This window comes from Hyperoodon ampullatus, assembly GCF_949752795.1.
Source record: "Hyperoodon ampullatus genome assembly, chromosome: 7".
Lineage (NCBI taxonomy): Eukaryota > Metazoa > Chordata > Mammalia > Artiodactyla > Ziphiidae > Hyperoodon > Hyperoodon ampullatus.
The window spans coordinates 71,438,368-71,456,763 of NC_136920.1; the positions used below are offsets into that span (position 1 = coordinate 71,438,368).

The 18,396-nt window shown below is 36.8% G+C and overlaps 1 protein-coding gene across 1 annotated transcript in view; it reads right to left on the reverse strand.

The window, feature by feature from the left end:
* SOX6 (SRY-box transcription factor 6) overlaps positions 1 to 18,396 on the reverse strand; it is a gene marked incomplete at both ends in the record, with an annotated part of 642,056 nt that overhangs the window by 414,323 nt on the left and 209,337 nt on the right. The gene's annotated exons all lie outside the window — the stretch shown is intronic.

Consider the following 18,396-nt stretch of genomic DNA (forward strand, 5'->3'; position numbering starts at 1 on the left):
CTGTCATTTGTATTTATGTGTGCTTAGCTGCTCTTTTCTTATCTTGTCCTTGGTGCTCTGCTGGACATGTGGTACTGACTGGTGCTAACCAGTTACTTTCTACCTCCACATTCCTTTAAGTCTCTGTTTTCAGTCTCTACAACCACCACTGATAAATGCTGTTGAAAGAAGGTAAATGAAGAGAGAGGGGGAGGAAAGGATGAAAGAATATGAATAATCACAAAAGAAATACCTGGAAGCTAGAAGAGAGATAGTATACTAATAAAAATAACATAATGGCTAATGTGTATTGAGTATATACTATGTGCCATGTTCGTTACTTATGCTTCGCAGTACCTCATTAAATTTCAAAAAATTCCACAATGAAGCTACTAATTTATCCCCATGTTCAGATGAGCTAAGTGAAGCACAGAGTAACTTGGCTTTGGTTATAATGCTAGTAAATGGTAGAGAAGACTCAAACCTGTCCTGCCTGACTTTAAATCCCATACATTTAACTTTTACACTCCATTCCCAATTACATCACTTACTGAATGCTATGTGCCAAGAACTATGCTAGCTGCTTTACATGGGTTAGCTCTAAGACCCACAATAACCTAAATAAGTAAATATCATTACCCCCATTTTACAGTACAGAAAACTGAGGCTCTAGGAGGTTAAGTAACTTACCTAAGGTCACAAAGCAGGTAAGAGGCAGCACCAGAGCTTTAACCCTGATCTGTTTGGCTGCACCCTTTCCATGGCATTATGATGTTCCTATTCCCACTGCCTACTCCTCCCCCATGGTGACACTGCTTCTCATTTCCAGATTCCACACTCAAGGCTCAGCTAATATCTTACCTCCTCCAAAAGCCTTTCAAGAACATATCAGCCTACCATTGCACTCCTACTACAATTATTTCTGTAACACTCATTTACCTTGATCAAGACAGATTTGTAATTGTCAGTTCCTTGTTCTGTTTATGTTCTATGTCCCCAATCAGTCAACCCATGTAAGAGCCCTGCAGCAAATCCTCAGGCAATTTGTACCATCCAAATATGCCTTACATTACTCTCGACCAAGCCTCTAGAGGGGGATGAAATTGTGTCATATAATATGTATCCCCAAGATAACTGGCAGAATCCTAAGCACATACTAGGGCTTCATAATGTATTGACTGGCTCCAATATACATTAATAGTAGGAAGTTTTCAGTAACAATAACAGCTAACACTATATATGTGTGTGTATATATATATATATATATATGTATATACACACACACGTATAAATTCAATCCTCATAACGACCAATGATGTAGGTACTAATGTTACACCCATTTTACAGAGGAAATTGAGGAACAAAAAAGTTAAGTGACTTGTCATAAGGTCACACAGCTAATAAGTAGCCGAGTCAGGGTCCAAATACATGCAGTTTCAATTCAAAGTCAGCATTCCCTTGACTACTTTAAAAATACTACCTTCACTCAATAGATGTTGTTCTAAGATTAAACAACTCTCACACCTTAAAAAAATTATAAAACTCACATGTGACTTCTGCTGTAAACACTGAATAAAGGAGATATGGAAAGAAGTTTGTCTGCATATAGTAGAAAAAAAATCCCTGAGCAGCAGATACAAAGCTGCTGGAAAAATAAGAAGAAAAGAAAATTGAGAAGCATTTCTCTTTAGAAAAAAATTAGAGTGTGCCAGTTGTGCCATTTTCACAAAGTCTCTGTGATTTATAAAGCATCCATCCTGACTTCCTCTCATTAATACACCAAATTATATAGCATACGTCAGAGCAAGTAACCATTATTAGCAAAAGCTCTGCAACTCTACACCAGAATCATGTAATCTTGAACCAGTGAAATGCAACCACCTCTGGACTGACACACACAACAGCTGTTCAGTGTGTCAGAGAAATGGACTGATGAAGATCCCGAGGAAACACTGGAAAACAGAATGTTGATTTCCAAATCTTTCAAACTTGATTAGGCTATTGCAAGAGTCAGGGAGAAAAATACAAGTTATATTTCTACTTTAAAAAGGCAACAAGAAATTCTTGATAATTCAGAGATGATGGAGAAAGTGGAGGCAAGAGATGTAGGTTTGCACATAATTCATAATTTATAATTTATGAAGCATTTTCCTGTACATTATTTCTTTTAACTCATACAACAACTTGGTGAAATCAGTAGCATTATCATCTCTACAAAATCAGCCTCTGCAAATAAGGCTCAGAGAAGATAACTTTCTATAGTTATTTAGCTAGGAAGTGGAGAAGCCAGGACTAAAGGCCAGGTCCTCTAAAACAAAGCTCCTTTCTTTGTATCATATGGTTTTCTCTTAAAACAAACAAATAAAAAGAAGAGCCTCTTGTGTTATAGAGGAAAAAAAGGTAATAGTGATTGCAAAATAGACAATGAAGCATAAGAATGACAGGTCTCATTTCTCTCTGCTCTTTTAAGGAAACTCCACATCTCCCTCTTGAAAGTAAAATAATAAGTAATGAAAAAAGCCCTCTTGGTTGCTTTCCATCTCCATGTTCCCTAACTTTACTCCTCCTCTCTGGATCTGGACAGTGTAACAATCTCTGTAATGGTACAATACCACAGTGGTGTCACAGACACATGAAAAACAAGCCCCATGACTCTGTTCAGGGAAATGCCAAAGGAAAACCAGAGAAAATCTAGAACCCTGAAAATAAAGCAATTTCCCCATACAGCACAGCATAATTCTGCAGAAGAAAGTAAAATAAAGGGTGATTATGTAGAAACACTGTGCGGTGTGCTGTGTGCATGGTGGCGAGGATGTGGGGGCAGCTAGGGTCTGAAAATGGAAGAAAGAATTTAAAAAGCAGGTGAGTCTATCTAGAGTTTGTTATGGCTGAAGAACTCTATGCCACAAAGTAAAGGGAACTGCTGCTTCAGAGCTCTACAACTTCCTGGGGAGCAGAGATCAACAAACAAATCCACCCTTTCTCAGAACTAACACATGAAATTCTTTCAACATTCATATGCAAGGAATGACAGTCAGACATTTCACTGCAGAGGCAGTCAGTGTGATTATGCCCACAGAGGATATCCCTGTTTACCTCTCTAGTCATAGAGATGCCCATAAGCAGTGGCACATCGCCAGTCTAACATGTAAACACATGGTTCCAGGTAATGGAGGCTCTACGTAACCCAAATATTATTTTTCTCACTATTCTTCTTTTATTAATTCATTCAGTATGTATATGTACATGCCTGACACAGTTGTAGATTCTTGGGATAAAGCAGTGAACAAAGTAAAGTTTCTGCCCTCATAAGCTCACACTCCAAATCCAAATCCGAGATTCTGTGGTTCCATTACTAGAGAAAATTCAATTGCAAATGTCCCTGGCAGAGAGACACTTTGAGCACCTAAAGAAAAAAGACCACCTTATAGCCTCAGCATCTAACATAATGCTTAATGCTCAGTAAAGGTTTTTAAGTGAATGGAGGTAATTGCTATCTTAAAGATATGGAAACTGAGATTCAGGATGGTGAAATAAATTACCTACAGTTAAACAAATGGTAAGTGGTAGAGCTAAGAACTGTGCCCTGACGTAGTACTAGTCTAGGTACACCCAATAATTTTCATGAATCCAATTAGGACTTTATTTTTAAGGACTATTCAGTTATTAAAGTCAGCTCCCCAACAGTGAGTCTCTGCGTCTTGCTTACCTCTGAACTTATTAGTACCAGACAATTTAACACTTAATTTTTCTGTAATGGGGTCAAGAGATAAGATTTGAAAGAGTTTAGGGATGAAATTACCCTTAAAAGTTATCTAGTTCTTTCTCCTTACTTTTCAGATGAGGGAACTGATTGGGAAGGGTAGAAATTTGCCCCAAATCCCACAGCTAGTCATGGGAGACTTAGCACCAAAACCCAACTCTTCTGATAACCAAGCCCAGTGTTCTTTTCCATCACCACACTGTCTCTCCTGGGTTCCTTGATGTTAAGAAGAATTATTAAATGTTTTTTGTATTTCTACCAACACTCAGAAACCACACCTACCATATGGTGCTACTGGCATACCACATTACCCAACAAATTAACTATTAAGAAAATTTTGTTTTCAAACTTAACTTTTCCTCCTCCATGAAATTTCTCTATTCCAGTTAGACCAGAGAAGTTTTAACAGCTTCTGGACCAAGACCCTGAGCTAAAGGACTCCAGCAGAAATTAGCTAAGCTCAATACACAGCAAAAATAACCCTATGCTAATATTCTTTCACTGAAAAAAATGTCAGGACTTACAGGACAAGCCCTTCCCCAGTGAGTTTTGCTAGAAAATAACTGGGTGGCCTAAAGACTTGCATTTTCAGAGAAAGAAAAACTTTACCTACTGCCCTAGCTGAAGAGGAATTTTCCTGAGCTGCACTTGCAAAAATGATCTGCTCTGCAGTCAGGCCTCCCTTAGGGAAGTCAGAGATTTCACAGGAACACTAAATTGGGAGCAAGAAGACTTTAACTCTTGTTCAGGTTCTGTCACTAATAAATTATTTGACATTAGGCAAAATCATTATCCTCTCTGGGGTTATTTGACTCATCTGTAAAATAGGGCTAATAATACTTATCCTGATTACCTCAAATGGTAGTCAGGTAGAATATATGAACTAATGGCCATAATATCAATTTGAAAAGTATAAAGCACCATGCAAATAAAAGATAGTGCAATTAATTATTAGTATTATTTATCAGAAATACTGCACATTTTAGAAGCCAAAAGCTATCTTATAAAATCAGTTATAAAGAGGCAGAAGCAGCGTGACATAGCTGGAAGATGCCAAGAATGGAGTTGGCTGTAGGTATGAATCCGGACTCTGTGACCTTGACAAGTTGTTTAAACAAACAAACTTAAACAGTTTCGTCATCTGAAAATGGGGACATTACTACTGTGAAGAATAAGTAACAAATATTTACAAATATACATCTAAAAGTATCTTGTTTGTATGGTATAAAACGGTATTATTATAAATTTCCTCTTCCAGAGAGCTTAGAGCTTCAGGGTTTTAGCTAGCATTCACACCATGGGAACAGTTGAAACATCTATAATGTCAAGTAGTTGAAACTGATTTAAAAAGAAAAAATAAATTAAAAAATAAGTAAAAAGAAAAAATCACCACCAAACAATAACAATAGCACCCCTGATCAACATATTAAAGCAAAAACTTTGATGCTAATTAACCTAGCACACTAGCAATTGGGCCAGAATTTAGGAGCCAGTTCTATCAATGGGTATTTTTCAGTCACTCAGACAAACTGTTGTGTTTATTTCAAATCCACTGCACTGAGGCTCTCTTTGTGACTGGATTGTTGGATTACTGCCTGCATTCTGTCTTCTGCAAAAATGCCAAATGTATAGAAATTTCAGTCACCAGATTAAACGTTCATCTTGACAATATATTATGCTGTTTGGTGTCATGTTGACATCCTACTGATGATGCTCATGACTTTTTATGCCTTTATTTTGTTCTTTGGTTTCAGTAAAAAGAAAAGTTGAAAGCTCTTAGACTAATGAATTCAGATTCTTTTCAGACACAGTGCTGCTTCTCTTCCATGAGACCAGGAAAAGGATATATTTCTGGTTGCAGACATATGTGGTACAGACATGAGATCACAGCTTTAAGCTTAATAGAAGAACATAACAATCTACTTACTGTTTACACTTTAGCCCAAAGGGCAGCTGGAAATCACAACCAACCATATGCAGTGCTGAACAAGTGGTCAAGACTTTATTAATAAAGCCAAGCATTAACAAGTAAGATTCTGGGAATGGTACAGTGAGGGGCAGGAGTGTCGTACCATAGGCCCCTCTAAGTACTAGGCATAGGGCCCAGGCTATTGTTGAAAATGTCCTTTGGGATTAGACTATTCTCTCTGCCAGGATTTCATTTGCCATCTTTCATATTTCCCAGTTCTCCTACACAGTGTTTAATCAGCTGCTAGGGACTGGTTAGAAAGGACTCTGGTTCTTCTTGCATTCTGACATCCCTGAAAAGGGAGTGAATTATAAAATTATCTACATACAATTAAATCAAATCACATACACAGAGAAATGCCTTTTGTACTATAGAGAACTATTTCAAGTAGAAAAAGAGATGCAAATAATACCTCATTTAATCCTTCCAAAGTTTATGACAATTATAGTAATATTATCCCCAATTATTGATGAGAAACTGATGAGAAAGGCTTAAGGAAACTACAAGTAAATTGCAGAACAATTATTTAAATCCAGGTCCAAATCCCATGCTTTCGCTGTTCAACAACTTCCACAGAGAACAAATTAATTGATAACCCTTGGCCTATTATAATTTCTTTCTTTCCGCACTAAGATGTATACAAATATACTAGGTAAATGTAGTATTCAAAATGAATCACTATTGAACATAGAAGTATTTCTTACACACATCAGTGTCACAATTTATAAATTTCTATCTAGGTCTTTCATTTCTTTTCCATACCTAACAGATAAGGTCAAAGCCAAAATTTGTAGCCCAAATACAAACATCACAGGACAGGTGTCAGAGTGTAAAACCATCAACACACCTACAAGCTTTCATCAAAGTGAGTTGGCCCTACTGGGTCAGCAAAAATTAAATAATCAATAACTCCTAAAAAGATGGTGCAGAAGTCAGAAGTTTGCTAGAATAACTAGTTCATTCAAATGAAATTTATTCAAGTGTAAGAAGTAGAGAAGGGAAATCTGAATCTGCAGTCTACCTCCTCAGACTAGATTTAAGGTATAGTATGGATTTTGATGAAGCACCTTTTGCATCTATGTGTGTTCTGATTTTGGTTTTGCTTTGTTTCTGAAACAGAAGTAAAGTTCCCTATTTGAAGTACATTGTATTGTCTTTTTTTTTTGGAATTGTTACTGTCAAGGTTAAATATACCTCCAGTTTTCTATTGGGCCCAACATGAGAACTATATTCAGGAAAACAAGAGAAGAGGAAAGAACAATGCTCCAAATGTACCCTCCCTCACACCATGCCAGATTCATGATAGGCTAAAAGAGACAGCATGCTCTCCACTGAGATCCCTAATGATGCCCCTGAGAGCCCAAGACATTCACACAGTTATGACACAGATAGCAACCACATTTTCTCCCTTGGGGCTTAAAGAAAAGAACTGGCTCTCAAACCACAGTCAGTAATGTGTAACCACAGCACAAGGCAAAAGAAAAAGAGAGAACATCCCAGTGAAGTATGAGGTTAATCTCAGATAATTATCCCAAGCAATTAGAAATCACCATGGAACACAACTTTCAATCTCACCCTCAGCTTAGACACATCACAAAATGAAAGTGATGATTAAAAATACTAGGAACATATAGGCACAAAAGTATGGATGGAAAAGTTATAATGGCCACACTTCCAATGGACTAAACACTGATATTAGTGTACAGAAAAAATGTTGTCTAGCACTTCAAGGTAATATATATATACAAACATAAAGCCTATGCACATTATAAAAGTAACTTTCCTAGAAAACATTACAGCTAATATAGTATTCTTTTAACTGTATATTGGCCACAAAATAATTCTTCAATTAACTAGCATTTTTATTATGTTTTGCAAAGGACAGCAGGCAACAGAGACATAGCAAAAAGAATGTTGAACACTAGACAATTATGAAAAACAATAAATCTCTAATCTCTTTTTCCCCCATATCTAAATTCATAAAAAGTTCAGATAGAAAGTAAATCGGTGTGTTTTCAACAAATGGTGCTGAGAAAACTGGATATCTATACAAAACAATGGAGCTGAACCCTAACCTTACACTATACACAAAAATTAACTCAAAATGGATCAAAGACGTAAACTTAAAAGCTAAAACCTCAAAACCCTTAGAAGACATAGGGGAAGTCTTCATGACATTGGATTTGCAATGACTGCTTGGATATGACACAAAAGCACAGGCAACAAAAGAAAAACAGATAAATTGGACTTCATCAAATTAACTTATGTGCATCAAAGGACACTATCAGAAGAGTGAAAAGACAACATAGAGAAAGGGAGAAAACATTTTCAAATCACATATCTTATAAGAGATTAATATCCAGAATACATAGAGAACTGCTACAATTCAATAACAACAACTTCAAACCCAATTAAAAAATGAGCAAGGGACATCTGGAGCCTGTGCTCCGCAACGGGAGAGGCCACAACAGTGAGAGGCCCGCGTACCGAAAAAAAAAAAAAAATTCAAAAGTAGATATTATTTTTATCAGACACCCTTTTAGCACCTATCTAAATGAATATATAGCTTCCTCCCTTTGACTTATTGATGTGATGTAATAGAGGAGGTATTTAGAGATAAACTCTACTGTTTTTTCTTTTTAAAAAAAAAAATGAGCAAGGGATTTAAATAAACATTTCTCCAAAGACCTACAAATGGCCAATAAATATATGTAAAGATGTTCAACATCATCAGTCATTAAGCAAATGCAAATCAAAGCCACAATGAAATACAATATCACATCCGTAGGCAGGCTATTATCCAAAAAAATGGAAAATAACAATTTCCCCTCCTACGGCTTACTCCTTTATCTTCTTCAAGTCTTTGCTCAAATGTCATGTTCTCAATGACTCCTACTTTGATCATCCTATTTAAAACCACTGCCTTTCATTATCAATTCACCTTATTGTACTCTATATTTTTTTTTCCAAAAGCCCTTATACACTTCTAATATACTATATAATTTACTTACTTATCATGCTTATTGTTATCTGTCTCTCCCATCTATAATATAAGCTCTATGAGAACTAAAATTTTTTGCTGTATTCACTAATATATTTTAAGTGCAAGAATAGTACCTATCACATGATGAATGCTTAATAAACATTTGCTGAATGAGTGAACTAATTTCTTGCCTAGAGATAGAAAGTAGCTTAAAATTTTGAAAACCAAATAATTCTTAAAATTAATCAGTTATTATCCTCTTCAACACCAAATATTATCTCCCATTTGTTATCAACAAATAACCAAAGTACTATGGCTTAAAATATAGTGTCCCAGGGGCTTCCCTGGTGGCGCAGTGGTTGAGAGTCCGCCTGCTGATGCAGGGGATGCGGGTTCGTGCCCCGGTCCGGGAAGATCCCACATGCCGTGGAGCGGCTGGGCCCGTGAGCCATGGCCGCTGAGCCTGCGCGTCCGGAGCCTGTGCTCCGCAACGGGAGAGGCCACAGCAGTGAGAGGCCCGCGTACCGCAAAAAAAAAAAAAAAAAAAAAAAAAAAAAAAAAATATAGTGTCCCACTTTGCTGAACATTTCAATGGAATGAGGTCTTAAAATTTTATTCATATCTTAACATTCACAGTACATGTGCCAGTTATTTACTTATTGTCTCCTGACTCTCACATCACCCTTCAATACTCTGCTCTGTGATTCTGGGACACTATATTTCCCAGGCTCCCTTGCCAGCTGGCTTCCTACTAGGCTCTGCCAATGAGAGGGACTAGTGGGAAACTAGAAGGTGAGAGGAGGAGAGAAGAGACTTCCTTTTTCTAGCTCCTGACAGCATCCCTCCAGCAGCAAAATACACTTGTGGCTGCACCATTTTACATTCCCACCAGCAATGGCTTCTTTTAGCGCTCCCAATACCAGCTGCCTAACCCCCTCAAAGATACCAACACCAGCTGGATTTCCATTTGGATATCTAGCATGCATCTCAGATTTAACATGTCCAAAACTGAGTTTCTTATATTTCCTAAAACCTGTTCCTCCCAAAGCCTTTCCCACCCGACTTAATGGCAACTCTATCCTTATAGCTTCTCAGGCCAGAATCCTGGAGTCATCCTTGACTCCTTTCTTTCTCTCATCCTCCTTATCTAACATATTAGAAAGTGCTGTTAGTTCTTCATTCAAACTATATTCTGAATATAAACACTTCTCACCATCTCCACTGCTACTCCAAGCCACCAATAACTCTCACCTGGATCACTGTAGTAGCCTTTTTTTTTTTTTTTTTTTTTTTTGCGGTACGCGGGCCTCTCACTGTTGTGGCCTCTCCCGTTGCGGAGCACAGGCTCCGGACGCGCAGGCTCAGCGGCCATGGCTCACGGGCCCAGCTGCTCCGCGGCATGTGGGATCCTCCCAGACCGGGGCACGAACCCGTGTCCCCTGCATCGGCAGGCAGACTCTCAACCACTGCGCCACCAGGGAAGCCCTGTAGTAGCCTTTTAAGTGGTCATTCTGCTCCCATTCTTTTTTATCCCTAAAATTTATTCCCAGCAACTACCTAATTGATCCTTTTAAAACATAAGACAAATCATGTTACTCCTCTGCTCAAAATGTGCCTGTGGCATCCCATCTCACACACAGTAAAAGCCAAAATCCTCACAATGATAGACCAGTTTCTATATGATCTGGTTCCTATTACTTCTCTGAGTTCATCTCCTATTATTTCCCTTTCACTGATTTGTCTCCAGACATTCTGGTTTCTTTCCAGTTGCTTTAACATCCAGGCACATTTCAACTTTAGAGTCTCTGCAGTGGTCACTCCCTCTGCCTGCAACACTCTTTCCTGGGTATGTATATGCATGGTTCCTTTGCTGTTATTTTAAGTCTGTGAGGAAAGATTTTCATCTCAATGAGACCTTCTCTGACCATCCTACTTAAACCTGGACACATTTCCACACTGGGCACTCCCTATTCCCCTTCCTTATTTTATTTTTCTCCATGGCATTTATCTTTTGACTTACTACATAATAATTTATTTTTTATATTGCCTTTCTCCTTCCACTATAATGTAAGCTCTTTGAGGGAAGGAATTTCTGTTTTGTTCACTGATGTATCTTTAATGACCATATGCTGCCTGGTACATAGTAAGTACTCAGTAAACATTTGTTTAGTGAAACTCCAAACTCCAAAGCACCAAGGAATGAATAAATATAAAACACACATAGAAATACAGTGTGACATATATGTGCATATGTATATATGATCAATATTTACTATATTCTGAAGAATGAAACTGTATTATAAACTCTAATACTATAGTAAGTACTATGCCAAAATTACTTAGACTTTTCTATCAAAATCTGAAAATGCATTTATAATCCTACCACATAATATATGGAGGCTCTCTAGCACAGTGTTTAACAGTCAGCCTGCCTGGCTTATATTATTCTTGCAATATCTACTAACTCTGTGACCCTAGGCAAGTTACTTGACCTCTGTGCCTTATTTTCTTCATTATAAAATGGTAACGGTAGTAATAATAAAACCTAGCTCATAGAAATTATGTAAAGGATTAAATTATATAATATATTTAAAGCACTTAGCACAATGCCTGGCCCACAGACAATATTCAGTATATGTTAATTATTATTATTCTATAAGGCACCTAATATTTTTTGAAAGACAAGTGAATGCTCTGAAATTCAACATTAAATACTGCCTGAATTTATTTATATTTCAGGCTTACTGAAAGTGAGAATCATTTTATACTTCTTTTATGTCTACCATAGTACTTAACATAGTAATTCAATAAATAATTGGCTGATTTACTGATTAATTGGTGATACATACATTACTAAACCTACTAAAAATATAGGTTACAAAAGCCAGGTTAGTCAAAATGACTAAAATAAGTAACAATGGAGAAGAAACACAAGTTCATCAGTTCTGACTCCTCATTTTATCACACTTATGTGTGATGTTAAAATACGCTAAAGCATACTAAAGACTTTTTTAAACTTGTACAGTAGAGAAACACAGATTTTTCTAGCAGAAAAGAAATAATGATATGTTAAGTAAACTTACTGTGGTAATCATTTCACGCTAAACGTAAGCCAAAACATTACAATGTGCAGCTTAAACTTACACAGTGCTATATATCAATTATATCTCAAAAAGAAAGAATGACAAATTAATGGCATAGGAAGAAAAGGCAAAAAGAAAAGGAAAGTAGAGACAGATGGCAGGCTTTAAGTTGAGGAGTCAACCAGTCAAGACTATGTGAGTCATAAGAGAGAAGAGAGCACTAACAAAGACTCAGGTTGACAGCTAAGAGTAGGACTTTGTTGGAAAGGCTACTTCTTCAAAAGGTCACACAAAGATAAGTCAAGTTGAGTGAGGGCAATAATAACTGATTCCGAAAGAAGTACGCAGTTAACCTCTGGTCACAAGAAGCTGAACATCTTTCACAGAAGGAAAACCGCAGAAAAATTAAAATAAAAGCAAAGTAATAGAAGAATGAAATTATTAACCATCTTTGAAATGATGGACAAAGCCAGTGTTTGCCATCACTGGCCAAACACCTGGCTGGAATAACTGGAATGGAAAGATCCTTAATTAAAATTTTAATTTAAGTTCTGATATATAAATTTTCTTTCATTTTCTGTGAACCCCTACTCATCACTTTTATGACATTTTATTATTTTTTTCGGATGCTATAAAATCCCACATTAGTTAATGTGAACTATGTTCAGAACTGGCGATGGTCATATGACACAACCATTTTTTAACTCTTCAAAAATGTAATGTCATAGTGTGTAGATTTATTTATCAAGAACAATGGGAGAAGAAAATGACATTGTGCAGAAAATTATTTACAGTAGCATGTTAGTCTGTGAATGTGCACATCTATGAACACCAGTGCACAAAAGAAACATAATTTCATCATTAAACTATAGTTGTGACACAAACTATTTGAGCTTTATGTCCCTCATATGTTTTCATAATTCAGCTTTATGTCCCTAATATGTTTTCATAATTCAGACAACCACAAAGGACAGTTCACAATGTGCAGTTCTGCACTTCTACAAAATGTAGAGAAATAAATTCTCAACATTCGCCTAAAACAGAAATGTGTCAGTAGTCAATCCAAGCATATGGGCTCTTCTTCAATTTCTGCACCACTGATTGAAACCTCCTCCTTTAACACACTCCTCCTTTCATATTTTATTCTTTTCCCTTAGGTCTAACTTCCTTCTTTGAGTTACTTTTTCACTGCCAAATAAGCTTAGCCTCCTATTCTATTAGATAGTTCTTGTCATTTATAGCATCTTCCCCTACTGCTCTGGAAACAGTGAATCTTGCGAGCAAACGGTGTGGCATCACGCCTGAGATTTTAATTGGTGGGTACAGTCATACCCAGGCATTACCCAAATTTTATTGCAAGACTTTGTGGTTTTATGGTTTACATGTGCTTAACTCTGTAGTCTTTAAGAAATTAAAGTATATAACAAATATGTTGAATAAACATATATATATATATATCACATACCCTGAGCATTATTAGATAATAACCATGAGAAAGAAAGAAAGAGAGAAAGGAAGAAAGAAAGAGACTAAATTACCTGTCATTGCTAATGCAGCCTCTAAGCCCACTTGGTATATTTAATAAATACTGAAGATTACACATTTTGACCCATCTTTAACTCAATACAATTACAGCTTCTATGCAGATATCATCTCACAATATTACACTGCACCATAATTACCTAAATCATAAAGCCAAATCTTTCTCTGAGCTCCCTATGCCTGCTACGGTCTGAATGTTTGTGTCTTCCCCAAAATTCATGTGTTGAAATCATAACCCCCAAAGGTGAAGGTATTAGTAGTGGGGCCACTGGGAAGTGATTAGGTCATGAGGGTAGAGCCCTAATGAATGTGATTAGTGCTCTTATAAAAGAGATCCCAAAGAGCTCCCTAGTCCCTTCCACCATATAACAAGAAGCCTGTGAGCCAGAAGAGAGGCCTCACCTGACCATGCCAGCACCCTGATATCAGATTTCTAGCCTCCAGAACTGTGAGGAATAAATTTCTGTCATTTATAAACTATCTATGGTTATTTTGTTATAGCAGCCCAATGGACTAAGACAATGCCTCTTCATCATTCAGAACATCCTGAACTGTATATGCACATACCTGGGAACTACCTACTATAAAACATGTACAGTCCTACAGAAAAGTCTACCCCCAAAATCAGAAAATCTGCAAACCCTATTCAGAATATTTTCATTGTCAGGAACTCCTTTTTTTTTCAACTCATTAGAATCTCTACTAATCAGATTATATAGGCACTCTGAGGTATGCTATCACTAATTCACAGCTTTGTAGCTTTTGTTTCCAACCCTTCTGTCTTCTTAGCAGTTGTGTAGGTAAAATGATGACAATGTATTTCAAACTCACTCTAAAAATTAACTTTTCCAGCAATACAAATATCACATGTGGAATGCATTTTAAAATAGAAAAAAATGATAACTTAGTATTAATGTCTTTACCATTCTCTCCTTTTTTTTTTTTTTTTTGCGGTACGCAGCCCTCTCACTGTTGTGGCCTCTCTCATTGCAGAGCACAGGCTCCTGACATGCAGGCTAAGCAGCCATGGCTCACGGGCCCAGCCGCTCTGCGGCATGTGGGATCTTCCTAGACCGGGGCACGAACCCGTGTCCCCTGCATCAGCAGGTGGACTCTCAACCACTGCACCACCAGGGAAGCCCCTTTTTTTGTTTTTTTAAAAAATTTATTGGAGTATAGTTGATTTACAATGTCGTGTTAGTTTCAGGTGTACAGCAAAGTGCTTCAGTTATACATATACATATATTTATTCTTTTTCAGATTCTTTACCCATATAGGTTATTATAGAATACTGAGTAGAGTTCCCTGTGCTATACAGTAGGTCCTTGTTAGTTATCTATTTTATATATAGTAAGTGTGTGTATATTAATCTCAAACTCCTAATTTATCCCTCCACCCGTGTTTCCCCTTTGGTAACCATAGGTTTGTTTTCGAAATCTGTGCATCTGTTTCTGTTTTGTAAATAAGTTCCCTTGTATCATTTTTTAAAATTAGATTCCACATATGAGTGATGTTATATGATATTTGTCTTTGTCTGACTAACTTCACTTAGTGTGATAATCTCTAGGTCCATTCATGTTGCTGCAAATGGCATTATTTCATTCTTTTTATGGCTGAGTAATATTCCATTGTATATATATACCACATCTTCTTTACCCATTCCTCTGTTGATGGACGTTTAGGTTGCTTTTTATCATTTTCTCCTACCTAGCACTAGACTTACGTTCTAATCTCTGCTTAAACAGGTGCCATAATATGACTCAAATATTTTAAATAATTAAAATTAAAAAACAGGAGATGACTTATCCCCTGCAAAATCCAAGAAATAGTAAAGTAAAATTGCTTTTGAAGGCCAGAAAGATACTTAGAAAGGAATGACCCATTTCATTGTTATTCCTTTCATGTTCATTCCTTTCTCTTTTTCTCTCTCTCCCTCTCCTCTCCCTCCCTCCCTTTTCCCTCCTTCCCTCCCTCCCTCCCTTTCTCTCTCATTTTCTACATTTTTCCCCCTTCTCTTTATTTCTGTAATTATTGAGGCTGTGCCACATTGTATCACTGTTTTAAGAAAAGGAAACAACCAAGTCAAAAATCACAGGGTTAAAGTATGAAAGTTAAACTTAATGCTAACATTATGCCTATTAGCAATTTTTTAAATGGAACTTAAAGGGTTATCTAACCAAAAAATGACTACTGCCATTAGGGAAAAGATATGAGAAATAGTTACAACTTCATCAACTTACATTTTTAAAAAATCTCAAAAGCTCACTATTTTTAACTAACACTTCTTAAACCCTTTTCATACTTTACTAGTCCACACCAATTACTTTTCAGCCTACTCACTCAAACAGAAGTTATACACATTATAAAACAGAGTAATGACATTTTTTACTCATCAAACCTCATCTCTCCAGATGAGATTAGATAGTTTGCATCACTGAACCAAAGACTGTTACAACTGAAAGGAAAGAGGTCTAGAGAGCTTAAACAACTTGCTCAAGCAAGTAACTAGTTGTTAATTAGTAGCAGAGAGGGTTCAGACTAGAATCCATTTCTCCAAACTCCAAAGCACCAAAGAAGATTGGGACTAGAATACAGACATCCAAACTTCAAAGCACTGAGAACCATGTACAAAAGACAAAGGAAATGGCTATGGTCCTAAAGAACTCACTAAAAACCTATAGTTGTATACCTCTCTGATGAATGATATATGATTACAGTAATGGAGGCAATTGCAGATCTAATACAAACAGTATATTCAGAAAACAATTTGGTTAATCTCAAGTCATTTATGTATAGTTCTGGAATACATAATGTGATTTTTTTCCCTCCTGGATCGATACCTTCTGAATTACACTGATTCAAGGTCAATATTAAAATAAACTAGAAATCCCTCTAAAACTGGCAAGGGGTGACAGTAGAGACAAGAGTTGAAACAGAGAAAGAGAAACATGCTGGCTGTTAAGGGGAAGTCATCCCAGGATTAAAAAACTGTTGTACTTAATGTTCAAGACATAATCCATGCATGTGATAGAGTTAGCTATAATTACAAGCAGAATCTTTCACCTACTTCCTCTACACTCCGGCCTTTTAATGGCTAAAACCTCTTTGCAAAAGATGGTTACTGGGAATATGGGAAAAGTTGAGGAAATTGGATTTTAAAATCACAGCACTCTTGCTAAGGGTAAGAGTTTCCATATGATCTCTGTGAGGTTAAAGTGAAGAAAATAAGGGAAGAATTCTTCGTGATCATCATTGAAGCCCGTGACTACATTCTATAGACCAAGCATAGAGCAACTTATATCTCCCCAGGCAACTGTTGAAAATGGGGAAAACATTGCACTATTGATGGAACATTTCAGACTCCAGAGCTGACTGTTGTTATCTCTTTAACACTAACTAAACTTAACCCTGATGGAAAGAGGGGTGGGGGGGGGCGAGAAACGGAGGGACCAGAGTGGGTGGGAGAGATGGAGAGAAGGTAGGAAAGAGAAAAGGAGAGAAAAAGAAAAATAAGAAAGTATTAAGGGGTATTATTCTTCAGAACACTAAAAACTCAATCTACAAAGAAACTTTTTATATATTAAAAAAAGGTGTGGTTACAGAGATATTCAAGTTATTGGCATTTGTTTCTAAGCAAAGAGGACTTCAACTTTTAAAATACAGTAGTAATAGCTATACCATCGCGATTGATTGAGCCTTACTCTCTTTTTGTGGTAATGTGTACTGCATCAAGAGAGATAAAGAGGAAGAATGAAAATAAATAAATAGATCAATAAAAACTAAAGGGGGCTTCCCTGGTGGCGCAGCGGTTAAGAATCTGCGTGCCAATGCAGGGGACACGGGTTTGATCCCTGGCCCGGGAAGATCCCACATGCCACGGAGCAACTAAGCCCGTGTGCCACAACTACTGAGCCTGCACTCTACAGCCTGCGAGACACAACTACTGACACCACGTGCCACAACTACTGAAGCCCACGTGCCTAGAGCCCATGCTCCACAGCAAGAGAAGCCATGGCAATGAGAAGCCTGTGCACCGCGAATAGCCCCTGATCGCCACAACTAGAGAAAGCCGTGCACAGCAATGAAGACCCAACACAGCCAAAAATAAAAACAAATAAATTAATTAATTAAAGAAAAAAAACTAAAGGAACCAGGGTACTTAAAGCCCTTTAGTTATTAGCTTCTTTCCATCCAACTGCTCAAAACTGTAATGTTAGTTTACTTTCTTGTTTAAATCTCAGTTCCCAGATATGCAAGGACAAAACAAAATAAAAATGAATTTTTTCCTCCAACAAAAACTGCAACTTAAAGCCAGTTGGTCATAGGAGTGAGGCTGTCCATGCAAGGTAATGGTGAAAATACTCTGTCACTATTAAAAGAGCTAAAGTTGGATAAACACTCAAACTAAGTGAACAGGATTTCCTTTCATCAGAAGAGAGGGAGAAGTGATTTCACAGTATAAAGAAGAAATACAATTTGGAATAGGGAAAAAAGCCACTTGAAGACATTATCTTAAAATAATATTTACTGTAGTATTATTATTATTACCATCATCTGGTTTCTTGCACATGTGACTCTGCCCAAGCATATGGATTTATATCTACATTGGTTGGTTTATTATCCTATAGAATAGGAGACATGTATTTTACTCTAAATTCAACAAGTTTAATGTGCCTCTCCTTTAAACTCAGAAAATATAAACAAGCACTTAAAAAGTAAAACTGTTTCTTTTACCATGAAATATTAATTTTAAGCTTATTAGAAATTGGTATTTCACCTTACAATGGGGAGACACATATGGAACTGATCACAACAGTATGATTTCAAACTGCTGAGGGGAGTATGAATCAGTGCATCCTTTCTAGAAAGCGATTTGGCAGTATATCAAAATCATTAAAAATATTCTTTGAACTATATTTTAGATGTCTAGGAATTTATTCCACAGAAGCAATCATGGTGGTATTCAAAGATTTATATGTTAAATATGTTCACTGAAGTACTGCTTATGATAGAGAAAAATTAAAACTACCTAAATTTCAGCAGTTAGTATTAACATATTTAACATTTATTAAACAAC